Consider the following 17,577-nt stretch of genomic DNA (forward strand, 5'->3'; position numbering starts at 1 on the left):
TGTTTGCAAATATATATTTTTAATTCAGTTTGTTGTTCTGATAGCTTTAGTTACTAGCTAGTTTAGTTTGAGTAAACATTTTTATTCTTAAAAAGGCATTTACTGAATAATATTTAGATGGATTTCAGAAAAGTATTTACTAAATAAATTCTAATATATAAAAAAGTTTTTTTTTAATTTTCTTAAAGTTTATATTAAATTAAAGTAGAATTATTACCAAGCATGATAATAATAAGAATGCATTAAATTGTTACACTTTGCTTCATTAGATTATTGTTGTAAAAATATCACAATTATAATCCCAATTAGAAAAATCAGCAACCTTTCTATAATTCCCAAGCTCTCTCTCGGAGCTTCAGGTATCACATGCTCATTTGACTACTAAAGCCCCTATGCACATTTGAAATTCAGCGGAAAACGTATCCGTTAAAGAACATACCTTCCCCGCCAAAGAAGAACAACTATATTGCATCGTGTGTACATAAAAGGGTAGATAGATTTTTATTAATGAGATGAATACAGTTGATTAATGATATTTATTAGATAGATTAAAAATCGCCAAATTGATATTTATTAGATATGGATTTGAATGGGTTCTCCAAAAAGTTAACTTAATAATTTAAACATTTTAATTTACTGTTAGGAGATGTCTACTGTTCATTTATGTTGTGGCCAAACAATTAAGTAACAAGAAAAAGGGTTAATAAGGTGAAGTAACTTTTACAATAAAAATCAAAACGTCATCAAAATGTTCATCAACTTTCGGACCTCATTTCCATTTCTCAATTCTCCGTCTGGCAAGAGTTGGGAGAAAACACGCAAAGCGTTCTGACGTCACGATTATTCTACATGTTGCCATTCTGGTGGGACTAAAATCTTACCTCACATAGATAGATATATTTAAATCTGGTGCAAAAAGTTTAGAGAAAACTTCTTTCTTTTTGCCTTATATCATTTTGAGTTACCGTATTCGATATAACTCAAAAAGGCAGAAACTGGTTCAAGCAGTTCTATAATATAAAAATTCATCAAAATATGGATGTCGATTTTTTTTTTTTACTTTCACTTCATATACAAGAATGTAAAAATGTTACGAAAATATTTATTTTATTTTCTTCCTAGAATGAAATAACTGGAATAAACACATTGGAACTTACTATAGCTCATTAAAACTATACAACATATTTTATTTTCATTCTTTTCGGTGACAATTTGCGTCATTCTAAATTAAAAGTAAAATAATTTTTCAAAGAGAAATTACTTTGTAAAGAAACAACTTAATTCACACAAAAGAACATACTGTAATGATATAATCAATAACAATTTCGGAATCAATTATTTTTTTATCAGTAACTATGAGATAATTGCTTACGAATCAAATTATTCGTTGCCTAAGTTTTTAAATATTTTTACTTCTTTGGTTCTTTTGTTTTGCTTATATATTTTTTGCAATAATATCAAATTAATTGAAACATTTATCGACCTTCTCGGTTAAATACTGTTATCACATATTTTGTTTTTCTAATACTTTTTACATTTTTGAAACGGAGTAATTAATAGCATGTTGTTTTAAGAGAAAACTATTTGAAGTTTTCTGACGCTTCTACCTATTACTTTTTTGTTTCTACTTTTTTTTCAGCAAATGTTCAATCTTGGGGATAATTCTTAATTTAATTTTTGCACAAATAAAAAGGAAATCTTTAAGTACCTTTTCAAGGTAATTAGTTACCAAGAAAGAAGAAATTAGAATGAATATTATTCTAGAATTTGATGGAAAGAAGGTACGAATTTTGTTTATCTTTTTTCCATGGATAAATAATAATATTCTTTCCACGCGTATTTTGATTTATTTCTAAAGATATTTTTAATTTGTTGAATTGTTTTATTTCTAATCTTTTGCAAAATACCGAATTTTTTTAATATTTATTTTATGTTAATTTTTGTATTACTTTACATGATTAATGATTAGATTTTTGTAACGATTTGTAAGTATTCGATTAAATAATGTCGTTTTTTAAAAATATACATGAGATATAACTGAAATTCTATAACTTGTAAAGATTTTTAAAATTTAGTTTTGGATTATGGAATGTTAGATAAACAGGTATTTTGTTGTTATATATTTCATCGTATTTTTTAATCAGTATTTATTTAATTTTAGATGAAATGTTTCACTAAACTGTCTTAATTAATTTTTTTGAAAGTCTCGTAACAAAAAATGTTGTTGTAATTGAATTCCAATTTTTTTTTTTTTAACATGACGTTTATTATTTACTAGCCGCCTTTGGCGACCAGCCGGTTCGCCAATCTTAATGTTCATTAAAATTTTAATAATTAAATATTTTATGCAATTCCAACTTTAATAGATTCTTCAGCAACATATTTTATAACTTCAAATTTTGATAGTCATATAATTCACTCATAATATTATAAAGGCCTTCAGTCATAACGTGATATGTATCTCTCTAATTTTCTGTTACCCCTCGTAGAATTTATGCTTTAAATTAAAGTGTAAATGATTAATGTGCAATTAATATAATAATATTTTTTACTGAAACAAAGCATTTTTTTTAATAATATGATTACTGATAATAGAGTCACTGAGCGTTTAAACTTTATGGGCACTAAAGAATATCTTTCTTAATTTATGTAATGTCTCAAGAATTTATCAACAAAATTTTCTCAGATTAATGATGAACAGATCGATTCATTAACAAAGTTTAATTTAAATGCATCAAACACTAAGAAAATAAAATGAATCGTTGAAAATAATCGGTCGAAAACAGGTTTAAAAAAACTACTTAAAAACGATGTACTTAAAACTATAAGCATATACAAAAAATATATATAACTAACATAAATACAATTTAATTACAAAAGCATGCAACTAACCCAAAAATAATTTAAATCATTGAAAACAGATTTAAAAAAAACTACTTAAAAAACGATGTACTTAAAACTATAAGCATATACAAAAAATATATAACTAACATAAATACAATTTACTTACAAAAGCATGCAGCTAACCTAAAAATAATTTAAATCATCCGTTGATAATGGTTGTCATGGCAACAATCAGAACATAATGCGCATGCGTGAATTTTCTTCGCCAGTTACGTTAACGCAAATACGTGAATTTTTCTACGCCAGTTGGGGTAACGCTATGCAGATTAGACATTTTTAATTTCCTTTATTCTGTGTTATTTAAATTGAAAAGTACTTCAGAATGAATCTGAAACATGGATTAATTAACAATGTTTAATTTTAAATGCATAAAACATTAAGAAAATAAACAGAATCGTTTGAAATAATCCGCCGAAAAACGTTAACAATAGCTTCATTACTGTTGGGAGAAAAAAACAACAAACGAAGCCTTACTCATTTGGCGGTGGGGAAAATGGAAGATTTTTTTGGCGGAAAAGTTGGCGGTGGGGAAAATGGAAGATTTTTTTGGCGGGAAAGTTAGTTTTTAATTAATAATTAAAATTTCAAAAAAAGGGACCTTAGGTGCACATTCCCGACCTCTAAGGTAAACATGTACCAAATTTGGTAGCTGTATGTCAAATGACCTGGCCTGTAGAGCGCCAACACACACACACATTGAGCTTTATTATAAGTATAGATTAAAATAAACTTTTGTAATAATTTTTTTTTATTTATTTCTGAATGTGATAACCAGAAATCTTTTGCATTTGTGTATTCTCGTTGACAATATATTATTTTATTATTTTCAGTACTTAATTATCAATGCATCAATTATTTGAAAGAATTTTCAGTTATTGGAAATAGCTTTTTACTGAATATCAAAAGACATTTATTTGAAGTATATATAATATTAATAATAAAGAATTATAAATTCAAAACTAAAAATAAGAAACTGCAAAGAAATTATATTTCTTCCTCTTAGTACAATAATAAAAATGTATTTTTCAAAAATTCCTTCATTAAATTAATTTGTTTAGCTTTCGAGTCAAGCATATTAAGACAGTAGATATTTCAGTAAGCTTCCCGTATGTGGTTTTATTAATTTTATTTGTTTATAGCATGTAGCAATGTTTTGAACTTTTATCTATCTTTCATTTTAAGAATCTTTGAAAAGAAAGAATGATTCCACTTTCTTGTTTTTTAATAAACTCTAGCAGGGTGCTCTTGACTCGACGTACCAATTTAATTTTCAAGCCATTTTCTTTAACTCACATAAATGACAATATAAGCAAAAAAAAAAAAAAAATGTTTTATATCATTGACGTACAATAGAGTACAAATACAGTTATTGATACATTGAAAAATTTTATTGTAAAATAACGTTAAACATATTTTTAAAAATTGCAATAAGAGAAAAAATTGCGAGGAAATTAAAGTTGCGTATTTAAAAATCTAATTGGTTTTTTTAACTGAAAGAGACTTGAAAAAGAAGTTTTTTTTTTCAATTATCCATTCTGAAATTATTGAGAAAAAGAAATCCTGTTAAATTTTCAATTTTTAATCAAAACTTGAGCTGAAACAATTTAATACCTAGGAAGAATCTATGACCCAAATTTGAAACTTGTTATGTCCAATAATCTGTCTTGTAGAATGTTTTGAAATATTTATGTATAATTCATATCGCATGTTACAATTTGTAAATAGTATCCGGCCTATAAATATTAGCATTTTAAACGTGAACTACGAATTAAAGACATTTAAAAACAATAGCTTACTTCTGAAGTCCATATTTAAAACGATTCGATATTTGAATTAAAAAAATCATTTTATTCAAACATAAATCTAATGACAACTCTAACTACATGACTTTAAGAATTAAAAAAGGAAAACTGAATTTCCGAGATACTTTAAGAGAATATTAAATTATATTTTTAATCTTTTACAAAATAGTTTGGATCTTCCAAATAGAATACTTAATTTTATTAAAAAAAAATTTTTAAACTGATATAAATATGTATATGCATGAAATATGTCATTTTCTGATATTAGAATGTATTCTTTAAAAATGTTTTGCAATCTTTTGGAAAATTAAAATTCGGGAAATTCGCTTCTAAAATCGGAAAGAAAGGAAATCTTCTGGTCGGAATACCAATAGATAAAAATCTGGTTTAGAGTAAATTTAAAAAAGATAAAGCTCTAAATTTTGAAATTATTTATTTACTTCCTTGAAAAATAAAATAAATAAATTTTTTAAAGTGAGACAAAATGTTGCTATAAAAGCTTTTAAGTAAGCGAAATATTAGCTAATATACATGACGCTGCTCGAGATTAAAATGCTTTTACATCTAAAATTTTTGATATGTAAGATAGCTTTGTATAAAACATTACAATACATTTTTGTTGTCTGACTATTTGTCTCAAAATCCTTTTTATTCTCCGAAACCTTTCTTTATTAAAATGAAAATATCAATTCAAAGAGCCAAAGTGCATCATATTTGCTATATGTGAATTTTAAATTTTATTTTCAAATATTGAAGTATAAGAGGAATTTTAATGAGAGTTTTCTGAGAATTGAGTAAAATAAATGATTTTTTTTATTAATAAAAGCAAATGAAAATTCGCCATATAAATAATTTATCTTGGTATAAATTGCTTATTGTTTGGTTTTAGAATGCCATTCCACTAATATGTTCTTATCGTAGTTCTACGTATAGAATTTTGCTTTTGATCAATAAGAAATGCTGCATAAAATTAATTTTAATTTATTTATTAAAACAGAAGAAATAACTCATATGGAAAAATAAAAAAAATTACCGAAAAATAATTTTAAAAATGAAGCAAAAATATTGAAAAACAGACATATGATTAAAGATAGATACTTAAAAGTCTTACCGTTGCCTAGAGATGAAGTAACTGTTTTCATTTTGCATTTCAAAATCGTCTGCATCTATTGAATAATCAAACTTTGAAAAATTAATAAAAATGTTTAAAAAATTGGAAGAAAATAAAATTGCTTTCATTGAGAAAATAAAATTTGAATGTTTTATGGTCGTAAATTATTATTTGTGAAAGTTAATTTCTAATTAAGTGAATATGTAATTAACTTTTACATTTTTGAAAGCTGACAGGATTATTTCTCTTGTCTTAAGTAAAAAGTAAGCGATGTTGAATTCCAAAACCAGAATTCTTTTTATCTATGTAATGATATGAAAATATATTTATCAACAATTTTTTTAATTAATTCTATTGCTCTTTGAATAAAAATCATTAAAATTACAATTAAAATTACGTGATTAAAGAAAATGCGCTATGAAAATGAAAAGAAAATAATTGTACAATGTTTAAAAATGGGTAATTTCTAGATCTATTTTGTTTATTCTGATTTAAAGCTGTATTGTTTTAAAAAAAAAATTATTATTTTTTCAGCAGAAGACTATTTAAAAAGAATATTTGTTTTATTCTTTTATCAGAAGAATACAAAATTTGCACTGCTTTTAACAGATAAATATTTCAATTATTTGAAGAATTAAAGGCGCACATTTTCTAATTTGTTTCGCGGTAAAAATATCCAGAAAAGCATTACAGTAAGTACTTAACTAGATTGAAAACCATATAATACAGAATTGTGATTTTCTCAATCGATTAAACTATTCTTACAAGCAATTCATTTAAGCTCAGAATTCAAATTATGATTCTAATAAATCCATTTAGAATTCTATTGAATGAAGGAAAAAGAGATATTTGTGTCTGAATTCTTTATATCGATTGTTTCCATTTTTATCACAGATATTCCGAATCAATTAGTATTTAGTGACCAAATATGGATATCTAGAAAAATAAATTGAGATACGGTGGCTCCCAAAAGTTTTCGTACACCAACAAGAATCAATTAAAAACCTCATTATTTACCATTATATATTCTTATTTTTACATGAAAATTTTTTCATAGCATATTTTTACAGTTCTTACTAAAGCAGTGAAGAATAAATTTTAATTACGATGCAAATTATTTTTTAAAAAATGACAATAAATAAAATTGCACAAAAATAGGGCACAAAAGTGATCATACACTTTAAAAAAACATCACTAAATATGAAATTTTCTAAATTTTTATAAATGTTTAGTATTTAGTAGGATATCCTTTATTCTTTATAACAGCTTTTAAACGTTTGCACATAGATTTAACTAAACGGTCGGTTACTTCTGCACCGATCTTGTTCCATTCTTCGATCATTACTGCTTTCAGTTGAATTTTCGATTTAATGTCATGACTTCTTATTCGCACCTCTAATTCTTTCCAAATATGTTCTATAGGGTTTAAATCCGGTGATTGAGTTGGGGTTTTAAGGGTTTGAAGGCAATGATAGAGGCAAAAAAGACGAACATTCATGGCCGTGTGCTTAGGATCGTTGTCTTGGTAATACATAAAGTTGTTTAAAATGCTCAATTTTTGTGCTGACACTTTTAAATTATTATTGAGAATATTTATATAAACTCTATGATCCATTATACCATCAATGAATACTAAATTGCCTACTCCAGCCGCTGAGATACACCCCCAAACCATCACACCTCCACCGCCATATTTTACTGTTCCAACTAAATTCTTGGGATTAAGTTCTTCGTTTTTTTTTTCTCCATACATTGATTCTCCCATCCGACCCAAAGATGTTAAACTTACTTTCATCTGCAAATAATACACGATTCCAATAACTCTCTGGCTGGTTTATCATAGATTTGGCAAATTTAAGCCTAGCAATTCTGTTCTTCTGACTTACAAAGAATTTTCTTCGTGCAGAGCGGCCATGTATACCAGCATTCCGAAGAATTCTACGAATAGTTTCACAGGAAATAGAAGTTCCATTTGATTCATTATATTGTGAAGTAAACTTTATTGCACTCAGACGTGGATTTTTTAGAAATTTACTCACAATATTTCTTTGACTTCTAGCTGACAGAATTTGAGGGCGATCATTACGAGGCTTGTTTGCAATCCTTTTTCCCTCTCTGTAACGTTTTATTATGCTTTGCACCGTTGAATGAGGTATATAAGTTATAGTTGCAATGCCTCTAATTGATTTTCCAGCTTTAAAATGAAATATAATTAATTTTCGTACGTCTAAACTCGTTTCTTTACGAATGCGCGTCATATCTAAGAATAAATTAAATAGAATAAATAATTGTGATATTAAATACTGAAATCAAACAATTTTAGTGTATTTTTCAATTAGAAGAAAAATAAGCCGCAAAAGATATTTTTATGGTGAATTTAAATAAATAATGTTTGGATGTACGAAGACTTTTGTGTTCTAATTTTGTGACATTATTTATTTATTTATTTTTTAGAACAATACTACTTGATTTTTTATAAAAATATTTGTTCAGTTTTATTAAGAACTATTTAAAGATGCTAATTAAAAAAAAACCCAACTAATAAAATGCTTTATTAAGAAGTATAGAACACAATTTCTGCAAATTTCTTTAGTGTACGAACACTTTTTGGGAGCCACTGTATATGGATTTACCCAATACTGTTTTCAACTAAGGAAACGAGATGATTATAACCTCTAAATTGTATCTTTATTTATGTAATTGATTATACAAAATTTACAGACATTTCAATTCTTTAGCCAGATTTTCTATTTTTTGTACTGATTGTTTAAAAAGTGACATTTATTTTTTATTTCGTAAGATATAAACTATAATCTTATATTACAACTCAGATCAGAATAAAAGATATTGTAAAAGAAACAAAGTGGTTTGGAAGAATGCTGATTGCAAAAGTTTCATAAAGATAAATATTTTAGATAATATTGTTTATATCATATAGTATGTTATTAGCAAATGAAAAGAAGAATTTGCAATCTCTAAATTGTACCTCGAAATATGTAATTCAGCACAGAAATTCAGTACTTTAATTGATTGTAACATTAGTTCGTTCACTGAAGTTTCGAAATGAAGGTTTAATGTTTTATTTCATTTCGTAAGATACTAAAAATAATCGTTTTTTCAATAAAATGATGGTGAAACTCGAGATAATACAAAGTTGAAATATCTATAAATTGTGATCAATACAGAGAAAGCCAGCACCAATATGGTAAATTAAACCGAAATTTTCAGTCCCGCTAGTTCCTAAAATGCATTCGATGCGTTTAAACTCACCGCAGTATAACTATTTTCATGAAGAAGTAAAATGTTTTTTAAAATTAAAAGCCCAAAATTAAAAAAAAAATGAATTAATTTTAAGAAAATATTTCCGAACATTCCCTGGAATATCTCAAGGTTATTTTTTTCCTAATCCGAATTCCTGGAATTGATGTTGGAGAATTTTCGAAAGATGAAGAAAAATTATATTTCCGTACTTCGATACATAATCGAAAACGGATGAAAAAATGCATGAATAAATGCTTGAAATGAATCAATTTTCATGTTCTACCTTTAAAAATTTTTAATCCAAATAATTTGGTAACTAACGAAACCAGACAGAAGAGTAGAATTAACCAATTCTTTCAAGCAATTCTATTTTTAATATTTCATGTATGACTTTGCAAGTACTAGAAAGAGTTGCGACAGATTGTAGAATAGTTGAACAAATTATTATTTAAAAAAAAACTACCAAATTATAAGTCGAAACCAAAAACGTGTGTATCGAAACTGATACTCGTTTTGAAGCTTCAGCTATAATTTATATATTTATCAATTATATATTGGCACTTGAAGAATTTAATAAAAATTTTATCAAAACGAATACGAGCAGTAATTCAGATTCTTATATGAAATTCTTGATACTTATTTATTGCACCTACTTATTGTACTTTTTAATGATAAACAGTTCCAATTTTATGAAATTTTAAAAAAAATCTAAACGGAGCAAATCTTTTCAATAAATAATCATTAAAAAAATAATGCAAAATTCAATTTGACTTAGCCGTGTGACAACTTAGATTCTGATAGATAAATAATTTAAAATATCTGTAAGAGTTTCCTTCAATAGAAATGGCAACACAAAAGTAAAAGAGTCATTTAATATATGGAAGCATACTTTTGAATTGGTAAAAAATTAGCCATCTAATTAATTATCGTGACCTTTAATATAAACATTTCTTTTTCTGCAATAAAATTAGACAAAAATCTATTCAGTAATGTGGATTTGCATAATATGCAAATTATTTATAAATTCTCAAAAATTGGTTATTTTCAATGTTTTTTTAAATTTTGTGTCTTTAAGCCATTACAGTTTTACATTTAAAATAAATTCCGTTATTAGACTAATATGAAGAAAACTGACAACTATAAATTTTAAAGAATTATTTAAAAAAATTGATTGATTTAAAAAAATTAAATATTTCATTTAGCATTAAAAAGAGAAAAAAAAGGCATGATAAATTTATTTCATATTAAATATCAATGATAATAACTGTTTAAAATACAATTCCTCTTCTATATGAAAAATATATTTTTAATCCTATCTTAAGAGCAATACAAGAGTATTGCTCTTATCTCAACTCTGTACAAATACGAAATCGAAGCCGTTATTGAATGTCAATCATTCAATATTAAAAAAGAGAAATTCAATAAATAATCCCAAACTCTTTGAAAACAACTCAAAATTGTACAGCTGTGATAAGTTTTCAAAATACAAGTTACAAATAACTATTCTATAATATCCAAAGTCAAACATTTTGCATTTCAATGTATCTTTTCAAATTTTCTTCACTTTCACACCAGATGGCAGTGAACCAAAAACAAAAAAATTTCCACATCTAATACAGAGACATGATTTCTTATTTTTTTTTTACTAAAATACATTCGTAATAAAGGTAAATGGATAAAAATAACTGAATCTGAAAATGCAACGGAATAAAATATATATAAAAAAGAAAAGAATACAACGAGACAGGTTTATTTTGTTTCACGAATTTTAAAGATCTTTCCTGATCCATAAACGCTGTGTTTAGCATCAACACATGTTTCGGAAAAGGAACATAGGCTCAACTCCTGCATAATGCATGCCGAATGCAATGTTCTCTGAATAAAATTACAAGAAAATGGAATATTTTGTTCCAGGAATGAAAGGCAAACTTAGGAATGAGTTGATTCGGAACTTCTCGCTTTAAAAGATTTCACTGTAAGCGAAGGCAACAGCTCTTTGGGTAAACGATTTTTCCTTTGACTGTTAAGGACGGTAAAAGGTTTTAGTGAAATAAACCGTTGGCTAAAAAGTTCCAGGTTGACTGTACATACCTTACCTATTTTAAGGAACTTAGTTTTTCTATTCTATACCTCTAGGGCTGTAAAAATTTAAATGTTAAAATTTTTGTCAATCTAAAATTATTAAATTTTTATAAAATGCTGTTTTCAAATTGCATATTAACTGATGTCGATTTGGAAGCCTGTATTTGTGTTAGTTTTGTTTAATGTTATATTTGTATAAATGTTTTAGACAATTTAGTGTAAGGATTTTTTGGTCGGAATTTGATTTGGTTTTGTTCCCATATTCAGATTTATTGATGGTTGGTTTGGTTTTTTTGGCGCAAACGCCATTTTTGACCATGCTGCGCCAAGCAAATGGTAAGAAGACAGGGCAGACAGTAAAAGCACACATATTAAAATATAAATCGAAAGGTATCCAAATACACATGCAGAAAATAAATGTGCAAGCATGGTAATAGTTCTATATGAAACACTAATTCGATAAAAACGCTACAATAGAACGATGTAAAAAAATCAAGCATTAGCAGTAGTTAAAAAGCACTAGATACAAATATAAAAACCTATAGTTTTTTAAAAATTTAAAAATGTTTGGGTGGAATTTCTCTCCCACCAGGTCTTGTAAAGTTAATGACGAAGACTTAAAAAAGTGTAGACGGAAGTAATTAAAAGATGGGCATTCAATTAAAATGTGATTTATTGTAAAATCTATACCACACGTGAGACACTTAGGTGGTTCAGATTTATTGAAACCGAAGTCAAAGAGATGATTTACCTCTCTTCAGGGTTATCGGAAAATGGAAATTCCAGCAAAATGTGGAAAGAAAAGGTTCTATGACATCTTCCTCCCTATTTTCTTCTCTGTACACACACACACACACACACACACACACACACACACACACACACACACACACACACACACACACACACACATATATATATATATATATATATATATATGCAGGTATAATTTTTAGTATGTATACTTCCTACAAGAGAAAAGATAAAATTTGACTATTTAAATCAATATGAATGTTGTTTAAGAAAGGATAAGTTTTGAAATATATGATATACAATTTTTTATGACGTTATTTCAAATGAAAAATATAAAATATAGTTTATATGAATTTATTTCATTTTAACATATTGCCTAAAGAATTACAGAAATAAAATTTCACTTTTTTTCTTGGAGTAATATTAGTTTTATTTTGATTTTAATTTTGATGTTTATTTTTCTTCCAGTCCATTTTTAGCAAATGTTTGCTGTACAAAATTTCTTCTAGAAAACTGATAAAAATCCAAAGTTCATTCATTCATTCTATTATTCACTTAATTAAATTTGGCTTTGATAATCAATCTGGATAAGAAAGTATTCCTAAATTCGCAAAAATAAGTGAAAACAATTTTGTACTGATTATATTAAATAAGAAAAAAAGCGAAAAGAAAGAAAATATCTAAATAAATCCCGGTTCGAATAGTTAAAAAGTAATTCAGATACGAGAAAATGCAAATTGTCTCTGCAGTAAATCGTAAATCTTGTAGAACTGAATGAATTCATTTTCACAAAAGAAATAAAAATATATCTAAAAACATCTCTTCTTTCGCATAAAAGAAAAAAAAAGAGAGACGGAACACTTTTTTCATTGCCAAACCACAAAAACAAAAATAAAGAAGTAAAAAAAACCCCGAAGAGAATCAAATTATTTAAATACAATTCTACTAGAACCACAAAAGTTCCAAGATCTCTATATAACAACTGTTCTTTAAATCCATTAAGTCCACATAAGGCGGAAGGTTTCAGCAAGTGCAAGAAGCGGAATAAAACTTTTAAATCTAACAAGGCGTTCTCTTCTTTTCTACGGAGGACATAACATGAGCTGTCGGCGAGCTTTATATCAAATCTTCCACTCCGCTGAGGCGCTTAAGCACCGAAAAGATATTTTATAAGAGCGGTGCACTGCGGCAGAAACTAATTATTTGTAGATGCCACGTTTTCATGCCCTTCTAACTTTAACTAGAGACAAATACAAATTGTCGGGATCTGTGCTTTTGGTAACGGTGGGTGTTTGTTCAATGGTTTAAGGCTATAATGGTCAAGATTATCCACTGGTTACATGGAAAGGATTTTGGATAATCAGGTGATTCACTACGATTTATTGTAGCCCATAGTTATATGAAATAAGGTATCGGATGATTAAGATTGGTGTAGTTGTTGACTGTTGTGGTGTCAATTTGATTTAATGTCATTTTAGTTTGATTAGAGCTTTGTTTTGAGTCTTTATGATGAATTAAATGAAATTTAGATTAATGTGTTTCCAATTTATATTGTAAATATTATTTTAACGATTTATTTCAGATTTCATTAGTAATTAGAAGGTTACTATAATATTTAATATCGTATCGTAGAAGGTATCGCATTTATTTTCCGTTTCGTAGAATATCTGAAATGCTGTAAATATTCACTAATATTTAAAATAACAATGTGCATTATACTTTTATTATTGTGATAACTTTATTCCTAGTAAAATTATTTTCTTTGTAGTATGCATTTGGTACGAAAAGGAAATGTATTTATCCAATTTAAATAACCTTAAACAAACAGTATCGTTAAAGTTATTAAGGTTTATAATAGATTCCATATAATCTAGTTAATATTTTTGAAATAATACCGGGAGATTCAAAATTCCGCCTAAAAAATTGTTAATCTCTTAAATATTCTAAATATTCTATGAAATATATGAAATAAAAAAAGATGCATGTATCATGCAAGAATTGTAAGAATTTCAAAATGTGCGTGGAATATACAATGTCTCTTTGCATTACGGATAGTTATATATATATAATATTTTTCATTACAAATTTTTGATTATATTTCAGTTTTTTTTTTTAATTTTTGAGAAGACTCCTTATTATTATATATATTTCTTATTGTTCCTTTTGATTAAAGAGATTTATTGGATTGTTATTTAAAATATACACATGTATTTTATTTATGTATAAGGTGTGTATATAAAACTTCCAAATTATAATTGCTTTTTTTAAAATAAAAAACATTTATCTAATTAGCCAGAAAAAACTTTTATATCTTTGGGTGAATAGATCATCGCGAGTGATCTGAAAAATCAAATAAATATAAACTTCAAATGATCAACGCCGGAAAAAAAGCATCATCATGTTTATATTGTCGGTGTTTTAGCTAATTCTTTCCAGTATGAATCTGGCTTGCTTTGCTTTTTTTATAACTCCCCTATTAATTGTTTTAGTTTGAATTTTGAATCATGCCGCTTTAAGGTAAATTTTCCCATTCTTAAAATGACATAAAAAAATTATATTGTGATAAGATTGCAAATATATATAATTCAGGAAAGTAATATTCGATTTAAATGCTTAAGTTCCCACACTTTTTTACTGATTGCTATTTCTTTATTTATAAAATGAATTAAAGCAACATTTTTTAATAATCAAACTTTTTTTTTATTTAATTAGATAGATGATTCAGACGTACATAGAGGAAAAGTGAATACCGAATAATATACACATTTTCACTACATTCTTTAAGCAAGCATATGAAAAAATATTTCTAAATGAAATTTCTTTCCGAAAAATTATATATATATATTTTTTTAAATGCATTTTTCCATGTACGAAAAAATTAATAATTTATCGAGTTTTTGCAAAGTGAAAAGTTTGTTCTCCAAAATAAGTTACCGAATAAAAAAGACCTCCCCCTTCACATAAAGGAATGAAAAAAAGAAAGTGAAAATTACAATACTGTTGTTGTTTCAGATGGCACTTGTCAGCGATTTTAAGCCGAGAGAGCGTCTCTTGCTTTTCAGTAGCGCCATCTAGGGCCAAGAATACGACTTAACTACTCATGCGTCATATTTGCTTGCACAACCACTTTTTACGGTGGGGGGAGGCACTTTCACACATCTCACAGATAGACACATATGAAGAACAGCCATGTCCGCTCGTGGGGGGTAGCTCGTCTTCTCCGGGACGTCCAGATCACGGGGAAGACGAGCTACCCCTATGCCAGGACAGCATTACAATGCTTTATTATAATAACAAAAAAAGACACACAAATAGAAAAATATTTGAATAAAACTACACTAAACAGTCTAAACATTTGATTTCAATTGCATCTCTTTTCCAAGAAATTAAAATAAGATAAAAGTTTCAGTATTTGGCAGAATATTTTTCAATCTAATAATACAAACTCTGGTTTTATGCCAAGAGACATAACTACTTTCCTGTTGGTGAGCTTTATATCAAATTTTACACTTCGAGGCGGAGAAGAAATTAATTATTTGTAAATGTCAAGCTATATAACCTTAATAATTCGCGACAGGCACACCTTGTGTGCATCTGAATTGCCAGTGTCGGTGCATATTTCTTTATAACAATTTAAGGTTTAAATGGATAGGAATATACGCTGGCGAAAAAATGGATTTTGGTTGGTCAAGGATTTTGAGCTAATTTTTGCGACTTAAGGTGGGTTTACACTCGGCCAGTTATAAGACGATCAGTAGGCAGCGCATGCGTAGAAAGGCTGAAAAATGCTGTTCTCTCCATGACAAGTACTTGTCCCGACGGGACAACAACATGCTGCTGTGTTGCATTTTTTTCTTACTGCGTATGCATTTGTAGAATTTGGCGGGTTTAGATTTATAGATTTTGGCGTGAAAAAATGGATCACTTATCATGGATTAATTCCGACATTTGTTTGCTCTTTTTTTTTTTTTTCTGTTGCGAGTTTTTTTTTCATTTTATTTGCCATTTTTTCTATAGTTTTCCAAATTTAGTTGTGTTGGCCCTTTTTGCACCATGTTTCTTTGTGTAAATATCCATCATTTTAATATGAAATACAGTGAAAAGAAAAATTCAGGGACGCCAAAACGGCAATTTATAGCCAAGCATAGAATACCTGAATCTGTCTTATGAAATTGTCGCAAACATAAATCAGTCCCTTTCTGCGCATGCGTTATCTTACTGGCCGTTTTATATCTGGCCGAATGTAAACCCATCTTTATGAATATATGAGATAGAAGTTTTGATCAATTAAGAAAATGTCATGCATATGACTCATTATTATTTAAGGATCTTTTGGCGATATTGGGAAGAAGAAGACACTTTAAGAAGTTGAATATTCACTGACAATTTAAAGGATGTTTTCATATTTAAATTTGATTTTTTTTCTTAATATAGAAGAATTTATCTAGATGACAAATGATTTTGTTTAGGATATTTCCAGATTTAATTTTCGAATGTTTGGTTGTTTTTACTTTTAGTTATTGATTGTTCCGATCATTCAATGCATAGTATTCATTTCACTTCAAAAATAGTACAGTGGAACTTGGCAAATTTGAACGTTTTTAATTTGAATTCTTTGATGTATCAAAATTTTACTTATTGAATTTTCTATCAGCATAATGTTAATATATTTCCCAATATGTGAATTTATTTTGATTAATTTGAAGTATATACAAAAAACAAAGCACTGTAAAAGATGCCTTTATTACTGAATCTTCTTTTTTAGTTAATACATGACTAATCATCGAGTTTATATTTTTTTTAATGAAAAATCGTGTACAATTAGCAACAAACAAAAAGCTATACACAAATATTGATATTTTTTCAAAAGCTTTGAATACGTTAATACGCACCCAAACATTCATTTTATATGCTTTATTGCACAAGTGTGATGCTCAAAATGTTGTATGCTGTTTGTTTATTACGATTAATTATTTCTAAAATAATTACTTTTAAAATCATAAAATTTTAAATTCATAATTATTACTCAACTTATTTATTAAAATTCCGTAATGTGTATTAATTTATTAATTACCATTTATTTAAAGGATTAACCCACCCGTTAATGTGGTGTGGAAGTTTGGAGAGAGGGGAGGGGATGCCAGCTCAGGTGTCATCACCTGACCGTAGTTAAAAATAATTAGGTCCGTCCCAAAATAGCCATATGTTGCTTTAAAACGAGACATTAATATAACTAAACTAAACTAAAGAATTCACCCTTTGATTGTCAATTTTCTAGCACTTGAATTTTTGTAAAATGACCCTTATTGTAAAAGAAAAAAGCACCGACGATTTTCTACATCGAAACTGGCCTTAGAATAATTTTCAGAAAGATATTTTCGACATTTCAGCCGTTTGAAGGCTTAAAAACAATTTTTTAGTTCTGTTTTAGTTTAAAAGTATTCATTTTATGTTGCTTCGCTTATTTTTAGACCCAAAATTTTTTCAGTTCAAATTTTGAGATAAATTGTGTATTTGTCGTGACAATGTCAATTTTGAGCAAACTAAATTCATTTACATTTACATAAATATTTTAGAGATGTTTAGCATTTTCAGTAATACATTTTTTTCGTTAATGTGATGCATTAATGTTTAATCATTTCTGTTAACAGATTTGTTCATAGT

This window comes from Argiope bruennichi, chromosome 6, assembly GCF_947563725.1.
Source record: "Argiope bruennichi chromosome 6, qqArgBrue1.1, whole genome shotgun sequence".
NCBI lineage: Eukaryota > Metazoa > Arthropoda > Arachnida > Araneae > Araneidae > Argiope > Argiope bruennichi.